General features: G+C 40.1%; 1 protein-coding gene across 5 annotated transcripts in view; it reads left to right on the top strand.

Moving 5' to 3' along the window:
- daam1.S (dishevelled associated activator of morphogenesis 1 S homeolog) overlaps positions 1–24,654 on the top strand; it is a 123,310-nt gene that overhangs the window by 10,350 nt on the left and 88,306 nt on the right. For 4 of the 5 annotated variants that reach the window (XM_041574478.1, XM_018232276.2, XM_041574481.1 and 1 more), the window contains exon 2: positions 20,719–20,772. The gene's annotated coding sequence lies outside the window, so the exon portion shown is untranslated. Of the gene's footprint in view, positions 1–20,718; positions 20,773–23,716; positions 23,784–24,654 lie in introns of all 5 variants that reach the window. The other variant, XM_041574480.1, reaches the window with a different exon arrangement.

The raw sequence follows: 24,654 nt of genomic DNA on the forward strand, positions 1-24,654 counted from the left end.
TTCATGGGCTAGAATAAAATATGTATATAATTTACTAAGTGTAGCTTTAGTTTTTTTTGCCCTAGTTTGTTCAGAGATTATACAGTCACAAGTTATCACATTTTTTTAATATATCAATATATTTTGTATCTATAAATGTAACTGTTTAAATGGCATCCGATTCGTCCTAACACATCTTCACAGGTTGACCCGCACCTGTCCAATCAGTATGAAAGACGTGTGGTGTTTGTGGGCAATTTGATGGAGGTACCTTTTTAGTTACTGGATAGTCTAATCTGTGTTATAATTTGTTTAAATTACGCTGGTATTGTTGGCTATGTCTGCATTAATAAGCACTGTAATACTTTGTGGTGCCAGTGTGCCAAAGGCAGTCTAGTTCTCACTCTTCTAAACCAGGAGATCGCTGCGGCTATTAAAGGAATTGTTCAGTAAGAAATAAAAACTGGGTAAATAGACAGGCTGTGCAAAATAAAAAATGTTTCTGATATAGTTATTTAGCCAAAAATGCAATCTAAAAAGGCTGGAGTGACTGGATGTCTAACATAATAGCCAGAACACTACTTCCTGCTTTGCAGCTCTCTTGCTTTCCACTGATTGGTTACCAGGCAGTAACCAATCAATGACTTGAGGGGGGCACATGGGTCATAACTGTTTGCTTTTGAATCTGAGCTGAATGCTGAGGATCAATTGCAAACTCACTGAACAGTTATGTCCCGCATGACCCTCCTTAAGGTCGCTGACTAACTCAGAGTTAGAGAGCTTAAAAGCAGGAAGTAGTGTTCTGTTAGACATCCATTCACTCCAGCCTTTATACATTACATTTTTGGCTTACTAACTATATTAAAAAACATTTTTTATTTTGAACATCTCTTTACCAAGTTTTTAATTTTACACTGAACCGTTCCTTTAAGCAAATTTGATTGGAAGCAGGACAGTATTTGTGGAAAGGCCACCTAGGCCCGGGCCTAAGGCGGCAGGATTTTAGGGGGGCGGCATGCTGCCCAACCACACCCACATTGGTTCAAAAACACTGGGAATGCACTGGAAATACAATAATTTTTTTTAATTTCCTATGCACCAATCCCCATTGATGATGAAAATTTGCACGAATTAAGGGGAGGGGACAGGGGTGACGAATGGCAGTGGGCCTATGGGCGCCCACTATGTAAATCCGGCCCTGATTGGAAGTACTGTGCCGCTTGTGCAAGGTGCTACAATTAGGGATGCACCGAATCCAGGATTCGGTTCGGCCTTTTTCAGCAGGATTTGGATTCCCCCCCGAATCCTTCTGCCTGGCCGAACCGAATCCTAATTTGCATATGTAAATTAGGGGGGTAGGGAAATCACGTGACTTTTCACAAAAGAAGATTTTTTTCCCACTTTTTCCTTTCCTGGCCCTAATTTGCATATGCAAATTCAGGTTCGGTTCGGTATTCGGCCGAATCTTTCACCAAGGATTCGGGGATTCGGCCGAATCCCAAATAGTAGATTCGGTGCATCCCTAGCTACAATATCTTTATATTCCCAAACACGTCATGGCTGACTGCCATTTTCTGATAAACAGCTGGCCATTTTTGTGTTGAGGCAGCAGAAAGTGGATACTCGGAGGGCACACATAGCAGTCCTTGTGCTATTCCCTTCTGTTGCGCCTCTCCTTTGGGAGTGAACTGATGAAACAAGCCTATGTGCCTGGAATGCTCAGAACTGAAGGCTTCATAAACAGGGCTCACTGTTCATCCCTCACAAATGAGCATATTCACTAGAATGTGGGGAGATTTAAATAGCTGTATTGATCCAGGTCCAAACATTGCTGGCCATATGTATTTGAAGAACTTGCTGCTATTTTGGTTGTGGGATCCCTACCCTTAGAAGAAAATTACAAGCTACTCTTGTATAAAGAAGAGCGGTGTAATATTCACGGTTAAGGTCATACATTCCATATCTCTGTACTCAGTGAGCAAACCCATAAAACAAAAACCACACTAAATATATGACACAGATATGAGCTCTTCTTTTCTGAAATATTAGGAACCTGATAGAACACCTAAGGATGAGAGCTAGAGGGATTATTTTACTTCTTTATCTGTCAGATTATGGGAGTTGTAGTTACAGTGCATTTGGCAACCTTGATAGTACAAGTATGTGATTGATTATCCAGAAAGTTCCAAAGGTCCTCCCAAATTTACAAAAGCGCCTAACGCTAGCGCAAATTTGCCAGCGTGTTGTAATTTTGTTACTTCGCCATTTACTAACGGGCACTGGTGTAAATTTGCTAGCGAAGTGGACCTACTCTAGCGCTACTTCGCACCCTTACGCCAGACGAAGTTGCGCTCTGTCGAAGGGTCAACGTAACTACGCTAATTCACTAACTTGCACATTTTACAGAGCGTTACCTCTGCGCCAGACTTGCCTTCACCACCTCAGACCAGGCGAAGTGCAATAGAGTAGATAGGGATTGCTTTTTTTTCTAAGTCCCAAAAAAACGCTGGCGTCTTTTCCTTGTTTAAGGGTGATAGGCTGAAAAAGATCGTACTTTTTTTGGGGGTACCCTCATTCCCCCCTACATTTCCTAACAAATGGCACCTAAACTATACAGTGGGCACATGTATAGGGCAAAATAACAACTCTATTTTATGAAGCTTTCCCAGGCTTGTGTAATGTATTTGCTGCTACATATACGTCCATTGTACTTTAACTTGGCGCCGTATGCAAATTAGGCATCGCTAGCGTAACTTCGCTTTGCTTGACAAATTAACGCTAGCGCAACTTCACTACCGTTCGCCTCCCTGAGTGCATCTACATTTTTTAAAAATATTCTTTTCCTCTATATTAATAATACATGACCATATACTTAGATATAATGAATCCATATTGGAGGCAAAACCATCCTATTGGGTTTATTTGATGTTCCAAAGTTTAGAGAGACAGGTGCCCCAGAATATATTGTAAATATATCACCAAGTAGTAGATGTGGTCCGGGTGTACCAGGCCCAGACCCCCAGCTTCAGGGAGCGGCACACCAGAAAAATCGATGAAAGAACAGGGCTGGCCGGCACTCAAAACGGGAAGCCTATGATTACCGTATATACTCGAGTATAAGCCGTCCCGAGTATAAGCCGAGGTACCTAATTTTACCTCCAAAAACTGGGAAAGCTTATTGACTCGAGTATAAGGCTAGGGTGAGAAATGCACCAGCTTCTGGTAAGTTTCAATCAAAAAATTGAGGGTTTCTGCTCCCATTGGAGGTGCCGGCGTCTTGTTTTTGGATGCCGGCGACCATTCTTGGATGCCGGCGAATATTCTTGGAGACTATTCTTGGATGCCGGCGACCATTCTTGGATGCCGGCGAATATTCTTGGAGACTATTCTTGGACGCCGGCGACTATTCTTGGACGCCGGCGACCGTTTTTGCGCTTGACCCGAGTATAAGCCGAGGTAGAGTTTTTCAGCATATTTTGGGGGCTGAAAAACTCTGCTTATACTCGAGTGTATACGGTAAGTACCCTGTCGGGTGCGAAACGCGCAGGGCGGATGGAGATAGTATACATTTTTAACTTTTTAAAATAAAGATATATTTTTTTACTTAAAACTTTCCTGGTCCCGTGGATCCGTTTTGAATGCCGGGCAGCCCTGTTCTTTCATCAATTTATTTGATGTTCACATTATTTATTTTTGTTGTTCACCTTTGAGATACATTTTAGTATGATGTAAGAGAGTGATATTCTGACACAATTTACAGTTGGTTTTCATTTTCTATTATTTGTTTTTTTATTTGTATTTTTGACTTATTTAGCTTTTTATTCAGCAACTATTCAATTTGCATTTTAAGCAATCTGGTAGATAGGGTCTAAATTCCCCTAGCAACCGTGCATTGATTTGAATAAGAGACTGGAATATGAATAGGAGAGGCCTGAATAGAAAGATGAGTAATAAAAAGTATCAATAACAACACATTTGTAGCCTTACAGAGCATTTGTTTTTTAGAAGGGGTCAGTGCAGCCCATTTGAAAGCTGGAAAGAGTCAGAAGAAAAAGGCAAATAATTATAAAACTATAAAAAAATAAATAATGAAAAGTTGCTTAGAATTGGCTATGCTATAAGTTACCTTAAAGGTGAACCACCCCTTTAAATAAGGAAATCGAAATTACGGAAAGATCTGAGCATTTTGGAAAACTGCTCCCATACCTGTGCCATGTATTTAAAAACATATTTCATAGCACTGCACAATAGATGGACCTGTGACTATAGCTCTGCTGGGCCTCATGAGGAAAATGGCTTTACTTGCTTGGAAAACAGCGCACACATTACTATATATCGCATACTATCAATCCCAGTAGCCGTGGGTTAATCTCATAGCTCCCCATCCCCAGTAAACTACAATAAGTCATCATTGTTGTCTTAAAAATTTTGGAGGACAGAAAAGAATGCTTACCTTTAAACTATATACTACTATACTAAAAGTTATATCTTTCAAAGCACAAAATTCTGAAGTTCTAAAAGTTTTGTCCGTGAGCAGTTGCCTTATATTAAATACAATGAATAACTCAAACTCAGAGGATAGTTGTATTCTCTAACTGTTTTCATTGTATATTAAGAATGAGTTGGAAGTTCATGTGAACTGTCTGGAGATTATGTGGAATGACTTGGCGGCTCTTTGCTTTCTCGCATAGATAAGACTGCTATTTGGCGTGATGTCCTGTTTCAACCCGAATACCATTGGTTTAAAGTTATTTTAACGAATGTTCTCCTAATATGGAGCAGGACCTAGGACACTTCTATTTAAGCTCTAGTGTAACACACACATGAATTGCCAACAACTACAAACCAACCTCCAACACAGATGGAGATCCTCTGGGAGTCCAACGTTTCACCAAATAAACCCATTTCATATACAGGTATAGGATCTCTTATCCGGAAACCCGATATCCAGAAAGCTCCGAATTATGGAATGGCTGTCTCCCATAGACTCCATTTTATCCAAATAATCAAAATTTTAAAAAATGATTGTCTTTTTCTCTGTAATAATAAAACAGTAGCTTGTACTTGATCCCAACTAAGATATAATTAATCCTTATTGGAAGCAAAACCAGCCTATTGGGTTTATTTAATGTTTAAATGAATTTCTAGTAGACTTAAGGCATGAAGACCCAAATTACGGAAAGATCCGTTATCCGGAAAACCCCAGGTCCCGAGCATTCTGGATAACAGGTCCCATACCTGTATATACAAAAGCCTCTCTGCTATATCTCCGGACCCAATCGTGTCATTCAATTGGGTCCGGAGAAAGTGGGAAAGTGAGCTGAATTATGAACAGAGGAAACATGGAGGAAAATAGTATCTCTCAAATTCTTCTTCTCCATGCTGCAAATTCCAAGAACAGAACTACAAAATCATTTCACATTGGTACAGAACCCCAACCCAACAAAAACAATTCTTCCCCTCACTATCATCCTTATGTTGGAGATGTAAGGCTGAAGAGGGAACATTATATCACATTTTTTGGGGGTGTACAGCACTAAACAGCTATTGGCAGACCGTCACGGACACAGACATTCCAAATGATCCGATACAATTGCTATTACATGGCACACAGTTATAGAAAAATACAAGAAATCTCTCATACCAGTCCTATTGGACACAGCAAAGATACTCATTCCTAGACATTGGAAGACACAAAACATCCCTACACTTAGGGGCTTATTTACTAAACTCAGAATGCAAAAATCATGACAAATTAATGATTTTTTTTTATAAAATCTGGCTTTTATAAATTCACAAATTTTTTCGGAATTTATTAAAGCCCGAGGATGGAAAAATCTGAATTTGAAAATCTGGCATCTCAGACCTGTCGAGGTTGCATATAAGTGATGGGAGAAGTCCCAATGATTTTTTAATGTGGGCTAGGTTTCGTAAAATACCCCAAAGTTTTCGGGTGAAAATTCCAGATGTGAAAATCGGATGTGAAAATCGGATAAAGGGGTTGTTCACCTTCCAAACACTTTTTTCCATTCAGTTGTTTTTAGATTGTTCCCCATAAATAAAGACTTTTTTTCAAATACTTTCCATTATTTATTTTTTACTGTTTTTCCAAAATCTAATTGTAAAGTTGAATGTTTGTGTCTTTGTGTTTGAGTCTGGCAGCTCAGTAATTCAGGTGCAGATTCTAAAAGTTTTGTAACATTTAGTTGATCCATTTCTCAGCAGAATCTCTGGAGTATCAGCAACTATTGTATCAAGTCTAACAGCTGCCTGTAATGAAACCCAGAGATTCTGCTCAGCAGGGAAAAAGATAAGAAATGTATCAATTTAGAACAGTTTACAGGGTCGGCGACCCTGTCTCTCAGAGCTGCTTCAGAAGGTGAAAATTACACTTTACTCTTCAATATTAGAAAAACACACATAGAAAATAGAAAGTCATTGGAAAAAGTCATTATTTCTGGTGATCTATCTGAAAATAACTAGTTGTTTGAAGGTGAACCACCCCTTTAAATAAAGTAAATGAAAAACTGAGATTCGAGGAACTAAAATCATACTCATGACATGAAACTCAAAATTACATCCAAAGATGGTTTTACTGGACAAGGTTTAAGGAAACAGAAGACTATAAAAAATGGATTATAGACTCATAAATTAAATCAGAATCGACCTAGAGAAGCCTCGCCAAGTAGGTAAATAAATCACTCGCAGTTCAAGAAAAGAGATGCACATTCTCACAGAGAAGAACAAAAATCAGCAGCAGATGAATCATAAGAAATCACACTTCATGCTATAAAGGTTCTAGGTGGACCAGCGCTTGCCCCAAGTCTCCAGACCATGCATCCGAATCCGCATGGAATGAAATTGTCTTATTAAAAAAAATGCAGAGAAATCTGCAAACGCACAGTCAGACTCATGTATCCAGCTTTGGGTAAAGTTACAGTTAATGTTAACTTTATCCCCCTCTCAATGTGCTCATATGCTTATACTAATCTACTAGACATTTACTTCTGCACCAAATGACTAATACAATAACTGTACACGATGTATAATGAATGGTTGCATTGATATGCCTCAAATTCTGCTTTATTTGTATTGCTATTTAAAAAAAAAAAAAAAAATGAATAAACGTATATGAAAATAAATTCTAGTATACAGAGATGTAGCCAATTATCGAATTTTTTTGCTCTAGACCAGAAGTCCCCAACCTTTTTCACCAGTGAGCAACATCCAGATCTGGCAGCCTACAGGAGACTCTGTTTGGCAGTACATCTGGTTCTTATGCAACCAAATCTTGCCTACAAGCCTGGAATACAAAAATAATCACCTGATTTGAGGCCACTGGGAGCAACATCCAAGGGTTTGGGGAGCAACATGTTGCTCACGAGCTACTGGTTGGGGATCACTGCTCTAGACTTTGCTGGCAAGAGTGAGACTTGCTCCTGGAGCTTTTACAGATATGGTCTGTGAGCAACTTGTTTCCTTTTTCCAGTTGGCTGCAAAACTGCTTTATTTGGGTAGAAGGGTAATGCCTATGGTACACTGATTTTGTTATAATCCTTATATGGCACTTTACTGCTAACAATTTACATTATTAGGTATATTGGTGCCTTGATCCAACATTAGAGATAAAAATGCACCGGTATTTTTGAGGATTATTTTTTTTAAAGAGGTATTTCAACTTTAAATTAACTTGTACAGGTATGATACCTGTTATCCAGAATGCTCAGGACCTGGGGCTTACCATAATTTGTATCTTCATACCTTAAGTCTGCTAGAAAATCATATAAACATTATATACACCCAATTGGCTGGTTTTGCTTCCAATAATGATTAATTATATCTTTGGATCAAGTACAAGCTACTGTTTTATTATTACAGAGAAAAAGTAAATCATTTTGAAAAATTTGGATTATTTGGATAAAATGGAGTCTATGGGAGATGGTCTTTCCCGAAATTCAGAGCTTTCTGCATAACAGGTTTCCTGATACCTGTAGTATGATGTTGACTGTAAAATTCAAATACATTTTACAACCAACCTTTTTATTTTTAGATGTTTGTCATTTTTAAATGATTTAGCTTTTTTATTTAGCAAGTTTCCAGGGAATTTCAGCAGCACTCTAGTTGCTGGGATCCAATTTACCTTCGCAGCCGGCTGGTGTGAATGAGAGACTGGAAGATGATAGGAGAGGGCCTGAATAACAAATAAAAAGTAAAATTGAAGCCTCCCAGACATAGTTTTATGGCTGTTGGAGTCAATGACCCACCCCCTCCCCCCCACCACGTTTGAAAAATGGAAAAAGGCATAAGAAGATGAAGGCAAATAGTTAAAAAACTATAGGAAATAAAAGAAATATATACCAGTTGAATACAACAGTCCGTAACACACTAAGTGGATTGAAAGGTCAACTACACCTTTAAGCATTATATCAGAAGTGTCATGCAGTGCTCCACTGTGCAGAAATTATATGAATGGTTCCTCTGTAGGACAAGCCACATGACTGGCTATCAGCTGAGAATCTCATGAGAATGTAGCTGTCTGCATTTCCTATATATATATATTACTATTGATGGCATGACCATTAGCCCAGTTAACTCGGCACGCTGCTTGGGGGTCATCTTTGACCAGTCCCTCTCCTTTAATCATATTAATAATACTGCCAAAACCTGTCATTTCTTCCTCCGTAATATAGCCAAGATACACCCCTTTCTTTATAAAACAACAGCCAAAACACAAACCCATGCCCTTATCTTATCCCGTTTAGACTATTGCAATCTCCTCCTAACTGGTCTTCCTGACTCCCATCTCTCTCCCCTCCAATCAATCTTAAACTCTGCCACCAGGATCCTTCCTCTCTCTCCTAAAAGGGAACCTGCTCAACCCCAACTAAAATCCTTAGCGTGGCTGCCTGTTAAGCAAAGGATAACATATAAAACCCTTCTACTAACATTCAAAGCCCTTCACTCCTCTGCTCCTCACTACATTCCTTCTCTTGTCTCACTATACGTTCCCGGTCATCTTCTCCGCTCTTCTCAGAGCCACCTTCTCTTCACGCCATCCACATCCACTGCCACCTCACGTCTCAAACCCTTCTTTCTTGCTGCTCCTTACCTCTGGAATTCCATCCCTGAATTCCTCCATAAGGAATCCTCTCTCAAGCTTATCAAGAAAAAACTAAGAGCCTACCTTTTGAAGCACTAGTCCTGTGACTACTGTCTATGCCTTACCTTGTGAACTTTTTCATCTCCAATTTGTGCTTGTATGTTAGCCTCCCATCCACTTAGACTGTAAGCTCTACGGAGAAGGGACCTCCTTCCCACTATGGGGCAAATTTACTAAACTTCACCAGCGACGGCTTCGCTCACATCTCAACACTTCGCCAGGCGTAGATTCGCCAGGACAACGCTAATTCACATAAATCTGAAGTTGCGTCCAGGGAGCTGAACGCTGGCGAAGTTGCACTAGCATTACTGCGCCAAACGAAGCGAAGTTGCGCTAGCATTGCCTAATTTGCAGGGAAGTTAAAGTTCAATGGACGTATATGTTACAGCAAATACATTACACTACACGAGCCTGGGAAACCTTAATAAACTAAAGTTGTTATATTGCCCTACACATGAGCCCAGTGTATAGTTTATATGTGCCATATGTTAGGAAATGTAGGGGGAAGCTGGTTACCCCAAAAAAAGTTCACGCTCTTTTGCAGCCTATCACCCTGAAAAAAGGAAAAAAAAAAATTCAACTAAATTTTGAGGAAGTCCTATCTACTCTATTGCACTTCGCCTGGTCTGAGCTGGTGAAGGCAAGTCTGGCGCAAGACGTAACGTTCAGTAAAATCCGCATCTTAATGAATTTGCGTAGTTACGTCCATTCTCCAGAGCGCAAATTCACCAGCCGTTAGGCAGCGAAATACCGCTAGTCTATCTGCTTCGCTAGTCAAGTTACGCCACCATTAGTACATGACCGTTAGTAAATCGGCGAATTTTATATATATTATACTTTTATGCACTGTACAGTGCTGCGGCTGCTTAACAGCGCTTTACAAATATATATATATCCCTTATATATCCAAGGAACCTTCCAACCTTTGCTGAGTTTTGTTACCTGCATGCACACACTGCCATCTGACGTTTTTTAATAAAGACATTTTTTATAGTGATTCATCACATAGCAATCAGTACTCCCCAAACCAGACATATCGAAAAAGCAAGTGAGTCCCATAGAAATCTGGCTCACATTTTTCTTTAATTACTAATTGTTTTTCTTGGTCCCAGAATAGATTAAATTTGATATACTATAATCTGGATTTGTGTTCTTGTTTGGGTTGCTAAACGCAGTTTGTCAGATTTACACATGATTCATACTTTCTGGAAGATTTATTTTCATTCTAAAATAAAAGAACACGTATTCTTCTGGGTTTTTTTTTTTTTACATTTAAAGAGCCAATATACTCCTAGAGCTTTAAGCAAATAGATAAATATATTCGGGAAATGTAAAGTCATCACCAGTGAAAGGAACGGGGCTAACCGAAGGAGTGCGCCTTGAAAGTAATTGTCATGAACATGGAATGACTTACATACAGTAGGTATTTCAACAGTAGCCCTTTTTTTTAGTAGGCGTTTAATTAGTCTGTATATGAAGTCTATTGTGACCGACAGGAGGGATTTGCAACTTCCATTTAATTACAAGTTTTCTACATCAGAAATTAAGCTCCTTTCAGGATATATGCTAATAAAACTAAACCCATTTTAATTTCTTTTTCTGTGCATGCTCCGCTTTTCCATATCTTTTTGGGTTAGTTTGGTTTTTGTAGTGTTTATAATCCACCCTCTTTCATTTTGCAATGAGATAAAGCCTGACAACCTGATGTTCACTGCATACAATGGCTAATGCTCTGTTTTGTCCTACTGTTGAGTCTGAATCAATAAATTGATCTGTCCCACAATGCGTATATATATATATATATGTAGTGGCTGTCCTGCGAGCAGTAGAATTGAGGTCACTCTTCAGTCTGGCTCAGAATAAAATCTGGGACATACAAATTGCCTCCAACGGGCTTACACTGAATAGAAAAGTAGGTTGTGAGGCTTATACACCAATCCCTTATTGAGAGGCAAGTAGTGTGGAGACACGAAGAGTTTGCTATTTGTTATCTTTGTAATATTTGTAAAGCCTTTGGGCCAAAACTATCTAATTTCTCCATTTAATGATATTTATGTGCATATCTCACTAAGTGAATATACTTTAAGGGGAATACTCTGGGCTGTGCAAATACTGAACTCAAAAGTCGGGTAAAATATGCAATAACTTACATGGGCTGCACCCATAACACAATGCAAGGTTTTATTCTACACAAAGTTCATGACAGCACCCTACTTAATTTCCCATGTAGGCAGTGGAATGATGATATACAATAATAGGGGTTGTGGGATCACTCATGGGGTGTGGGGTTTACCTTGACGTGGTATGGTGGCTTATCAACTTTATGATCATAACGTTGTAACAAAAAAACCCTGTTTTGTAAACATATGCACTTGCGTTTTTACTGATTTATTTGTGAAACCTGGGACCAAGGAATGTGCATTGAAAAATAGCACTTCCCTTATACTTAAATATAAATTATACTTTTACTTAGCCTTTTGAGTACTCCCACAACCCCCTATTATTGTATAGTGGAATGATGATCCCATTCAAGCCAGTTAGTGTACACACTGGGTAGTAGCCGGTCAGCATCCGAAAAATGCAGTCAATTGTGTTATCCCATGGAATGAGTAGTACAATTGCATAGGAATCCATTTCTAGGGCATATTTAAGATGGCCATACATGCAAAGATATAGTGGAACCAAACTTAATTTTGTACAATTTTTGGACCGTCTGTGGGTGTAATCGTCCCAGCATTTTTCGTACCATGGCTATTGGTCGTTTAGTTGATCATGTGCAGGCCAGAAAATTTCTTTCGACCAACAATAATATCTTTGCATGTATTGCCTATCTGACAGTATTCATGGGGGTATCCATACTATTTCTCGGACATAACTTTTGTACGATCGCTGTCTGTCTGTGAATGGCCAGAACATCGTCATCGAGTTATTTTTCCTCCTTGTTTTAAACTGAATAGTTAGTTGTAGATCATTACTTTGAAATAGCTGATCGTTCATTGTACAAAGAATAAAATCTGCACGTCTGTGGCCAGCTTTAGTGTTTGGACTGGACTCAATTGCAGTCTAATTTGATTGTGACAGTAGGCGTGCCATGTGGTGTTACCATTGCCCTGAGAGAGTTTAAAGAAGAACTAGAGCCTATTATGGCATAGGGCCATGGTGCTGCTTCTCCTTTGCCAGCAAACCCACAGTATACCTATACCCTTACAGTATATCCCTTAGGACAGAACAGTTCCGTTTTATCTGACCCATTTTGGTCCCTTGAAATAGTCACCCTTTGTGGCACACCACCCCGGGGTGAGGGGTACAGATGTACAAGTTTATTAACTACATTGTACCCTATCAGGGGAATGTAATAAAAGTCGCAAAGAGCAAAGCAATTCGCACCAATAAGACTAAAAATCCACATCTCGCAATGTAATATTGTTCCTTAAACTATTATTGCATTGCGAATTTTAATTGCGCATTGCGAATTTTAATTGCGCACTCATAAGAAGTGCTTGAAGGTGTCGTAATCTTTTGGAGCAAACATAACGACTTTTTCAGTAAGAAGTTTAATTACATTGACTGCGCATTGGTGCAAACTATAAAATTCGCAAACGGTCTTTCACTGTCGGAAGTGGTCGCTAAACAGTTTCCGGGCTCGCAAAAGCTATATTAAATTCGCACAAAGCAAAATTTGTTCGCACAAAGGCATAACTTTTCACATTGCGAATAGTTTTTCCGTTTGCGATTTTTATTACATTCCCCTGTATGGATTCTAGGACTGGAGTTTCAGGGCTGTGCTGGAATTATGCAACAGTGTGATTGTATTATATTTGGCACAGGGTTGTTGGCTGTCCTTTGCCATACGTTTATTTAGAAGAACCTAACTTTATTAAGGACTTTAGTTGCCTTTAGTCAGTTTAGGAACATCACCTGTGTGGGACCAACTGGTTTCACTATACGTTTAATCCCTCCTTTACACAAGTATTCTCTTTATTTTGGAAGTTGAATCAGACTGAAGGGATATCACCGGTTAAACTCACAATTGAATAATGAAAACAACTTCTTGGACTGAGCAACATGATTATGTAAGAAGGAAAGCTCAGATAGATCATAGAGATGAATGTTAATGTCTACGGAGAACTCTTCATAGTTAAATATTTTCAGCTGCCTAGGCTCATCTTCCTTTGCTAAAAGATGGATAGAAATGCTGCAAGCCTACATTGGCTTCTCTCCATTAATAGTTTCTGATTTTCTATCTTTTCCCTTATCCTACGCCTCGATGCACAGTGTGGAAGCCTGTAACTCTGCCCCATCAAATCTAGGCCAGAAGTCCTCTATGTGCCGCCATTCCTCCTTAAGTGTCATAAGAGATTTTCTACATCATTGTATTGGGAGCCATTATCCCTTGCCTCTCCGAGAAGCACAGTGGAGATATTATTAGGTTCAGAATTTCCATTTCTAGTTTCTGAATACACTGTGGCCATATGTTTTACTGAGCATTTACAGGAGAAAGCAATGAATGTAAACCTTATGAAACCGTTGAGCTGGTAATAGTCATGGGTTGTGTATAATGATTACACAATCAACATGTTTTCATTTTCCATTGGTATCTCACTGTAATTATATCCTGTAATTATAGTTTGCTTTACTTTTTTAATGAAGCTGGCAGACGTTGAGGGCATAACATTCGCCAAATTATATAAGTTCACATATTTAGCTTTGCTCTGTTCTGGTTCTAATGAATGCTTCATTCCCGTGGATAACTGATTTGTGAGCACTTTGTTGCTGTGCTGCCTAATATATCAGCAGCCTGAGAGCTGTATGCAGGGATTTAATACTGATTTATATTTGTATTCATATTTTCTTAAAGGAGAAGGAAAGTCGTTTCACACTTGGGGGTGACAAATATTAGGCACCCCAAAGTGAATCAGTGCAAAATTGAATACTCATTGTCAGCGCTGACCGATCACACAGTGTGGGAATAAAGCAGTGGGTGTACAAAGATCCAAAACCAACGCGTTTCGTGCCCCTAAATTTGGAACTTCCTCAGGGTTTTCTTAAAGGAAAAGGAAAGTCGTTTCACACTTGGGGGTGCCAAATGTCACTTACCTTTTGTATAAAAACTCAGCTGTTGATAGTGAACTGTTAACCTATGACTAAGGAATATACTCCCGAAACGCGTTAGGTTTCCACAGCAGTAACTCAAATAAACCTAATCCCAGAAGTGTCATCTGCCGGTTGAGTTTTGGTGCCAAATGTTAAGTCACCCCAAGTGAATGTATTGACTTACCTGAAACCCCAGAGCGGTGCTGGGGTTTATATTCTGATCTTTCAATACACTCAATGACAATTGTGGTTTAAGTGTTTGCAAGTTTAGCAGTTGTTTCAAAAACCACTAAAATCTGACTTCTAGGGATACTTAAAAATCAATATTTTAAACGCACTCTTTTGTCACAGGAGGCCCCAATGTTTCCGGACTACTGACCTGTTCGACAAAAGCATCACAAAAAAAAAATGTAGGTCTTACCAGTTCTAAAAGAGAATTTTTATTTGTACCAGATTATTATCTTGTCAGTTCAGATGTAGAATTTTCAGGTTTATAGCAACCCTTGGGGATTATTTTGTGCTGCCCTTTTGTGAAGTTCATATATTAGCTGCCGTAGCTATTGATACATTTATGTCAGCTCAAGATAGGGTCAGACTGGGCCGGCAGGGAACTGGGAAAAAACCCGGTGTACTCTAGGTTCAGCCGGCCAGACCCGCTCCCTAGACCCGCCCTTTTTCGGGCAGGTCGCACCGAAGCAGGGCAGGGGACCCGGAGGCTGGCCCTGCGGCAGCAGCAGCTGTGGGCCCCGGTGGCTCAAGACATGCAGTCCTTACTGTAAATTTCAAGCACTCTTTCAGTAGTTGTGTGAATGTGTTTCAGCCAGTTTTATCCACTTGTACTAAAGGCAAACATATAAAGCTCTGTCATGTGAGCTGTCAAGTATATACACCTCTCGGAAATTGTGCTCTTTCAACTCTTCCAGCACCTGAAATAAAAGCAATAAATGATAGGACCAGTACCATCAAAAAAAATTGTTAAAAAAATTTGTTCATAAAAAAAAAACCACCAAGACAAATTAAACTTTAAAATCGTAAAGTCTTTATTAAGAAATAACCTACCGAAACTCCGCTTACACTCCTCTTCAGACAGCGATCGGGCGATCCATCGTGCAGCAGTCGATTTCTCCTCCTTGCCTTCCTTATAGTAGACAGCCAGGGAGGAGAAATCGAGCGCCGCACGATGGGTCTACGCTGCGTCGCCTTTTCTGAAGAGGTGCGGAAGCGGAGTTTGGGTAAGTTATTTCTTAATAAAGGCTTTGCGATTTTAAAGTTTAATTTGTCATGGGGTTTTTTTTCAAATTATACTAACGAATTTTTTTTTAATGTACTTGCAGATTCTGTCTTGTTTTGCTCATCCACAGATTCTTTCTTAGAGACACACGCTCAGATTCGGAGAGATTTAGTTGCCCGGCGATAAATCGGCTCTTCTTTGGGGCGACTAATGGCCTCCGAACTGCCTCCCACCGGCTATAATCTAAATTGCAGGCGGGATGGCACTCCGACCGTTACGTTTTCCGAAGTCACCCTGAAGTATTTTCGTGAGGATACTTCGGGCGACTTCAGAAAACGAATCGCTTTGATTGCCATTCCGCCGGCGATTTACATTCTAGCCGTCAGGAAGGCAGTTCAGGGAGATTAGTCGCCCCGAAGAAGAGGAGATTTAGCGCCACGTGACTAAATCTCCCTGAATCTGAGCATGTGTCTCTGCTCTTAAAGTCTTATTCCACTGGTGGCTGTATACACATATCAACCACTACAGCCTTTGTTGCTCATTGATTATTGATAGCTGGCCATAAATAAAGATATTATATTGTTATTTTTGATCTCTTCTCTATTCAGAACGTCTCATATTCATATTTTTTATTTTCAGAAGAGCAAAACAATCCAGACACTAAGAATGAGGACCAATTGCAATTTGTCAAAATAGCACTGTTCATATGATGTTTAAAGTTAATGTAAATGTTCACTGCTTAAGGGTAAGAGCACACGGGCAGATTTGGGGAGATTTAGTCACCCGATTTTTCATTATAGCCGTCAGGAAGGCAGTTCGGGGGGAGATTGCCACCCCGAAGAAGAGGCGATTAGTCACTGGGCGACTAAATCTCCCCGAATCTCCCCGTGTGCCCTTACCTTTAAGTATGAATGTGTGTAATGCAGTTTTTCCCATCAATGTGTCCCTCAAAGTGTTCCTTGCTGGTTTAGTTGCTTTTGGTGATAAGGAATCTGTGTTCGTTACAGAGTCTGGGTGAGATAGTGGCATCAGCTGATGTCTAGTGATCTAGAACTAATGCAATAAAAAGCTCTCGTTCTGGCCGGTAGCCAGCAATGGAGGATGGAATCTCAGCATTCCTTACTGCTAGGGAAAAAGTGTCTCGGATGACATTCACCTACAGTGGTGCTTAAAAGTTTGTAAAGTCTTTAAAATGTTCTATATTTTTGATCTAAAACAACATATGATTTTCAAAGAAGTCCTAAAAGTAGAAGAAAACCTAGTCAATGAAACACAAATGATTATATTTGGTCATGTTTTTATTAAAAAAATGATCGAATAACATACTGTATATGCATGTGGCAAAAGTAAGTGAATCAGTATTCCGTTACTTTTGCTCCCCCATGCAGCATTAACTGCAACTAAACATTGCGGTAAGGGCAGGGGCACGGGCAGATTGGTGGAGATTTAGTCGACTAGTGACTAATCGCCTCTTCTGCGGGACGACAATCTCCCCGAACTGCCTTCCCCTTCCTTCCGCCTGCTATAATGAGAAAACTCTTGTGCCAATGCACTTGTGGCAATTCAATTCTTGAAGTCGCCCGAAGTTTCCTCGCGAGGCAACTTCGGGCGACTTCGGAAATAGAAGCACGCGAGTGCCATTGCACTGGCGGTTTCTCATTATAGCAGGGGGATGGCAGTTCGGGGAGATTGTCGCCCCGCAGAAGAGGCGATTAAATCTCCCCTATTCTGGCCGTGTGCCCCTGCCCTAACTGTTGATCAATTTGAACACACCAAATGTTACTGAGCAAAGACTCCAAAATTATCACTTGGGCTAAGAGAGTTGGGGTGTCCACAAGAAACCAATTAAGAAATGTATGCTTAACTTAACCCCCAACCATAGGCCCAAAGGTAACAGAAATTCTTAAATAATCAAAAGATAATTAAAAAGGCAATATTTATTCACAACCATGCCCTTATGCACATTTAAAACCAATTACAAATGTGAGGTGTTGCATGTGGGAGAAGGGATCCCTTTCAAATAGATGCTTAATCTTACAATCCAATATGAGTGAATCAGATGTGGGAAAAATGCGTACAAGGTTATGTATACAGGCTAAACACCTTATCTATAATATAAATGCACAATGAAGTAAGTCAAAATATGACATATGCAATAATATTAAGCATCTGTTGGCATAACTGTGTAACATGTCACGGGACTCAGAGGCCTTATAGGAGAAGGAAAGCTACCAAAGCAGTTTATTGCCAATAGATTAGCCACAATAGTGCAAGCTATTATTCTGCAGAATACTTTACCATACCGGAGTAAACGGCTCTAGAAGCTCTCACTATTTGTTTAGAATAGGGGCTGCCATATTAGCTTGGTGACATCACTTCCTGCCTGAGTCTCTCCCTGCACACTCATAGCTCTGGGCTTGGGTTAGAGCAGGGAGGGGAGAGGGAGAGAGAAGCAAACTGAGCATGCTCAAGCCCTAGCCCTGGAGGTTTAAGCTGAAACCAGGAAGTCTGATACAGAAGCCCATGAGTACACAATAGAAGGAAAGAAATGCTGTGTTTCTTTTGACAGAGGAATCAGAGCAGAATTACTTTGAGGGTTTACTGGTTTATTTATATATACCTTTCTGATAAAGCTTACTTAATTTTTGCCTTTCCTTCTCCTTTATAGTGAACAGAAGGTGATATGATGGTGTGGTCACCATAAGTTATTCGATATAACTGATATTGACACAACTGCTGCAAGCAAGGTAAACTTTGCACCTTTGATGCAAAAGTGCATGAAATGGCTTGCTAAAGGGGCGTAACCCCTAAACTTTGCACTTTTAAACGTTCAAAGTTTACCTTGCTTGCAGCAGTTCTATGTGCCATTGGATTCCCTTTTTTCCCCAATCTGATTTTAGGTTGCCAAACCTCTACCACAGAGCACCAGACTTAAGCAGTCAAAGGAGGCAAGGGTGTGGGAGAGCCTGCTGATACATACTTAGCATTGCCAACTTTTATCCATTGCTATGTGCAGCTATAGGGTGGAATGCAAACCAGTAACAGCTGATTTTGCTTTTGCTCAGGGACATGATCTATTTCATGTATATCATGTGCTGTATTTTTTTTGTTTTAGGGGGTGGGATGGGGAATGCGATTTGTTGCACAAATATTTGCTTTCTTGTAGCAGTCTTTCTGGAGAACTTGTCAACACGTAGCTCGTAAATATATTGTGCAATACAAGAGATGGTGATTGAAGGGTTGTGACATTGTTGTATTTTAACTGATGGGGAAATATTTACATTATTAGACAATTTTTAGACTTTTTAAAAGAAAACGTTATCAGCAGACAGGCTGTAACTCAATATAATATACACTTACATCAAGATCTGAACTACAATCAAAATCGCATTCTTTGTTCCGGAACCCGTGTGGAAATGTAGCTAGGTTAATATGTTTAACAACAAAGAGATTTTGTTTCATGTTTGTTAGGGATGCAACTATTTTGGATTCGGCCGAACCCCCGAATCCTTCACGAAAGATTCAGCCAAATACTGAACCAAATCCGAATCCTAATTTGCATATGCAAATTAGTGGTGGGAAGGGGACAACATTTTTTACTTCCTTGTTTTGTGATAAAGTCGCACGATTTACCTCCCGCCTCTAATTTGCATATGCAAATTAGGATTCGGATTTGGTTCGGCCGGGCAGAAGGATTCTTCTGCCTGGCCAAATCTGAATCCTGCCGAAAAAGGCCAAATCCCGAACCGAATCCTGGATTCGTGCATTCCTAATTTTTTTCTTTTCATGATAATTTTTACCGTTCTTTAAATTTGTTTTCCCTACCGCAGCAAAATAGTGCCTAGACAAGGTTGTGGCTGAGCATTGGCAATGCCAAGAGAAATATTGCGTCTCTTTCTGTCTCAAGTATTTAATGTACAATAGAACTGAATGGGAAGAGTTATATCAATCCTATGCAGTTTTCCCAGCACTTCCCTTAACTTTTAGTAAGTGGGCTCACCTTCTTAATTGGGTCACACCGTAAAGACCAAAAGATTCACGTTGTATGAAGGAGGCCACAAAGCATCCGCAGTACTGTGCTGCAAAACTTTTATTCCAAAATACACAACATGTTTCGAGTCAACAAGGACTTGAGAAAGGGGTCCTTGTTGACTCTAAACATGTTGTGTATTTTGGAATAAAAGTTTTGCAGCACAGTACTGCGGATGCTTTGTGGCCTCCTTCATACAACATGTATTGATGAATGGGAAGAGGGCCTGGCTATTAAAGGTGGCCATACATCGATGTGTTGATATGGTCCTCATCTGACAGAACTCCAGAAGCCAGCGCTTGTGGAACATCAGGTCTACTGGACCAAAATGTTCAGTATTTAGTTCTCACCTTACTCATACATTAGTAAAGTTTTGGCCTTAGGGTTGCCACCTGGCCGGTAAAAATTATGGTTGACCCCAATGTTATTAAACGGGAAAAAAGATAAATATATATATAATATAAGCAAGAGGAATTGCCTTTTCTGTGTTACTCCATACATTGGGTCGTTAAATATTAACAGGAAAGAATGGAATCTGATATTCATCAGCTTATTCCCATATAATGGCAGGACACCGCAGATTTATGTTGTGTGGCTCATTCCTCGGGCATAATCAGGACACAGACAACAAAAATAAATAGCAATTCATGTATTAAAGGCATAGTATATTTACGTTGTTGGTGCCATACATTAGCTAGTCATGATCTGTGAGATGTTCCTTCATTTTCTCTTTCTAGACTACAGTGATGTTAATGAAATGTTTCTTGTTGTGGGCATGAGCCTTGGGTCTTGATTCTGTAGGCCCAGCCGCAAAGCCCTTGCCCTGGATTCATACTGATGAAGAAAAGCCACTTTTGAGATTGCATTAGGCAGTAAGATTCTATCAATAGAGCTTGGTATGCTCACCTTTACCCTCTGTATAAGGGCAGAGACAGATAAGAAGATTCGGGGAGATTAGTCGCCCGGCGACAGATCGCCTCTTCTTCGGGCGACTAATCTCCCCGAACTGCCTCCCCGTTGACTAGAATCTAAATTACTGGCAGACCTTCGTGGGGCAGTTATCAGGGGCAAATTAATATTGTTCATAATGTGTTTATTTTAGCAGTAGCCACAAGGATCCTTTAAGTTCTTGTGTCTCTGGTCTAGATAGTGAAAGGTGTGTGTGGGGTGGGGGTGATTAAAATGTGCACCAACATTTCTTATTTGTTGCTCTTTGTTTTCTAGGCAAAATATATCTCCAATCTAAAAAGCTGCCGTCCTTCTCATCTGCACTGACATGTAAGTACTGCACGACTCGATGGAACAGTAATACTGTTACTGTACAGTAATGTTTGCTTATTTATCATTCACAATTGTCCATATCTTGACTGTATTGTGTTGTACAGAAGATCAAATAAAAGTATTTCCCTCTGCCTTATCATTCTCTAGCAGCTCTGTCTGGCTAAACAGGAAGTAGTGTTCTGGCTATTATGTTACACATCCAGTCACTCCAGACATTATACATTACATTTTTGGCTGACTAACTATTTTAGAAATATTTTTTATTTTGCACAGTCTATCTATTTACCCAGTTTTTATTTTTATACTGAACTGTTCCTTTAAAGTGGTACCCTATCACAATTCCTGTACTTTTTATAATCCCAATTGATTCTCCATTTTAAATGGCTCTGTGGAATTTTTATGAAGTCCATTAGATGTTAAGATTTCATGTATTAATGAAAATTTTGTTTTCCGAAGCCGGCCGAAGTTGCCTCACGAGGAAACTTCGGGCGACTTCGGAAAACGAAACGCCACGTGTGATTAGCGCCGGGGATTTTTCATTTTAGCCGGCGCAGAGAGAGGGAAGGCGTTCGGGGAGATTGGTTGCCGCAAAGACGAGGCGATTAGACGACAGGCAACTAAATCTCCCCAAAACGACCAGTGTGGCCTTACCCTTATGCTTACAGACAGTCACTATTGCAAATGGCCATTATTAGCCCTCCTAGATAAAGAACTACTTATTTTCTATGGTCTAATGATTTGTAAATATTGGTTTTAGAAAATGATTTGGGCCTCTTAGGTTAGTCGCCCAAAGTTGCCTAACGAGGAAGTCGCCCGAAGTTGCCTCACGAGGAAACTTTGGACGACTTCAGAAAACAAAGCGCTCAGAGTGCCATCCCGCCGATGATGTATATTCTAGCCGGTGGGAGGCAGTTTGGGGAGATTAGTCACCCCAAAGACTCGATTTATGGCGGGGCGACTAAATCTCACTGAATCTGAGTGTGTGTCTCTGGCCTTAGTCTGTCCATAATAAAAATGACGATAATGATTCCTAGGTACAGTACACAAAAGAAAAGCAAGTGTTGGGGCAAACTCTCTAAAGTTCTTTATCGTAATGTTTTTGCCCAAGAAATCACAATTATGTTTACAGTACTAGATCAATATAAACATACAAATTCTGTACCCGAAAATGTATCCCTCCTGGTGTGTTCTCTATTTGCCCTCCAAAAATAATTTCCAACAGTTATATAACATGCACATGTCACAGATGAGTCAAAAGCTGTGTAATTGTTATTGCTGTACCCTTCAGAGATGTCTAGACATAACAGTGAAAGAGTAGTGGCAAAGAGTGGCCATGGTTTCATCTGGGATTTAACTGGCCGACAATCCAGCCTGTGCAAGGTAGAACTGGTGGGCTCTGCACAGTATCATGGTAGTTATGTCACCATCACATTCCAGGGGTTCCATACTTGTATATATTGATGTAATCGTGTGTGTTGGTATGTGTATTTATATATACGTACAAATATAATATATATTCTATTGTTACAGAACGGCTGACAGAATACCTGGGAAAGTCCTGGACACAGTTTATGTTTCTCCCAGGTTTCTGACAGAATGGTTCCAGGCCATGTAGCCGGCCCAGGTTTTCTTGCTAATTTAAATATCTTTTCCCAGTGAGTGAGGGGATTGTGTGAGTATCTGGGAGGGAGACTGGGTGTTTCCATACTGAGCTGCATCTTGCTAAAGTATCATTAAAGGTGGCCATAAACGTAGAGATCTGCTCGTTTAGCGATGTTTCCAAACGAGCGGATCTCTCCCCTATATGCCCACATTGAAGTTGGTGATATCGGGCTGATCCGATTGTGGGCCCTAGGACCCAACGATCGGATCATACTGCATCTGACACAGGCGGTCGAATCACAGGACTGTATACATGAACAGAGGCGGCCTGGATTTTTTAACTTGCCCGATCGAGATCTGGTCGACTTTCAGCCAGATATCGATCGGGTAAGCCCTTCGGATGGCCCCACACGTGCCAATAAGCTGCCTATTCAGTCTGTGGTCAGCGTTTATCGGCCCATGTATGGAGGCCTTAAGTGACTGGAGACAGGAACCGAAAAATCCCTCATAAGAGACAGTTTATAAAAAACAGCGGACACTGGGACTCGATAACGCTAATGCTGGACACCTTTTTATTTCTGTATACACCGATGTGGGTGTTGAAGTGGGACTGCTATTCCTAATTTGCAGCCAGTGGGTTGACCTTGTTCATTTTGTTTATAACAAAAGCCATCAATATGGGGGGGTTTGTGGATGCACACCTAAGGCCAATTTCAAAAAGTATAATTTCAAAAAGTATAAAGCCCTGTCTAAGTAATTCAAGTAAATATGCCAGTGCATGTAATTTTGAAACAGGGTTTTTTTGTTACAAAGTTATGATCATAATATTGATAAGCCACCATACCACGTCAAGGTAAAACCCCACATGGTGGTCCCTAACTTATTTATCTTTAATCATAGTAAACAAGGTACATTACCTCTCTGTAGTAACAATTCTTTGTGTAAACATCTCCTGTGCCTTGGTTTCAACTCTGTGCTAGATCCTCCCCCGCCAACTGCATATATATATATATATTCATCTTTCCACTTGAATATGCCCTGACTTGCCCTCCTGTTATGCAATTTATGTAGCCAGAAACTATTTTCCATCATGTCTGTAATAAACAAAACAATGTCTGCAACTCCCTGTATTGCATAATTGTGTTGATTCTTATCACATTCTTACCATACTGGCCTGGATGTCTGCTATTAGGCCTTGTTTGTTTATCTATATACTTTGATTAATATCTTTTTTGTCACCAAGCACAGTCATTGTGTGATCGAAGTTATTTGCCTGTAAGGGGAACCTTTCCTGATGTTTACTACCACTTTTCTGTACTGCCATTTCCTTTATTCATAGGTAACTAGAGAACGACGCCACCATCTCTGATTCTTACAGATAAGTGGAAATACATTTTTAACAAAAGGTGAACCAATATGTTCAGGTTTGCTTCTCCCATATATCTGCCTGTTATCCAGAATGCTAAGAATCTGGGGTTTTCCCGATTATGGGGCTTTATGAAATTTTGAACGCCAGACCTTAAGTCTAAAAATCTTAAGTGCTAAAAATCACTTAAATATTAATAAACCCAATAGAACTGAGTAGGCTCCAATAAGGATTAATAATGTCTAAGTTGGGATCAACTGCATGGTACCATATTATTATTATTACAGAGATAAAGGAAATCATTTTAAAAAATGCAAATTATTTCATTAAAATAGAATCTATGGGAAATTACCTCTCTGTTATTCAGAGCTTTCTGGATAACTGGCTTAAGGATAACAGATCCCATACTTGTACTACCAATAATACATAAAATTGCAATAGGGGGGCTGGAGGTCCGCGCTTGCTGGGTGTCAGGGGGGGGGGTTTGAGCTGCACCAGGAAAAAGTGGATCCACGTATCCACAGATGAGTAAATTGATAAAGCAGAGGTAGGTGCGCTTTTTGCTGGAGTAACTGGTATTGCCTAAAGAGAGAAGAGGGGGACCCGATAGTGTATTATCCTTTTATTAGCAAGTGTGGTGTATGCTGTGGAACTACTCACGGGGAGATGCGGGTTTGTTTCACAAAAGAGACTCCTAGTGACTTCGATCTGGCTTGTGGTTCCTAGTGATCTGTCTGGAGAGAAATTTTCATAGCGCAGAAAAGTCGATGTGCGGGTGCGGGAAATAGGTTTAAATACTCTTACCGGACTTCACAGCATTCTGGAATTATACTGATGGGTATCGGTTGGTGCCTTCCTCCTGGGTCTGATCGATCCGTCGGATTCAGATGTATCTAGGCAATTGGAATCCT

The sequence above is a fragment of the Xenopus laevis genome, chromosome 8S (genome assembly GCF_017654675.1).
Source record: "Xenopus laevis strain J_2021 chromosome 8S, Xenopus_laevis_v10.1, whole genome shotgun sequence".
Classification (NCBI taxonomy): Eukaryota; Metazoa; Chordata; class Amphibia; order Anura; family Pipidae; genus Xenopus; species Xenopus laevis.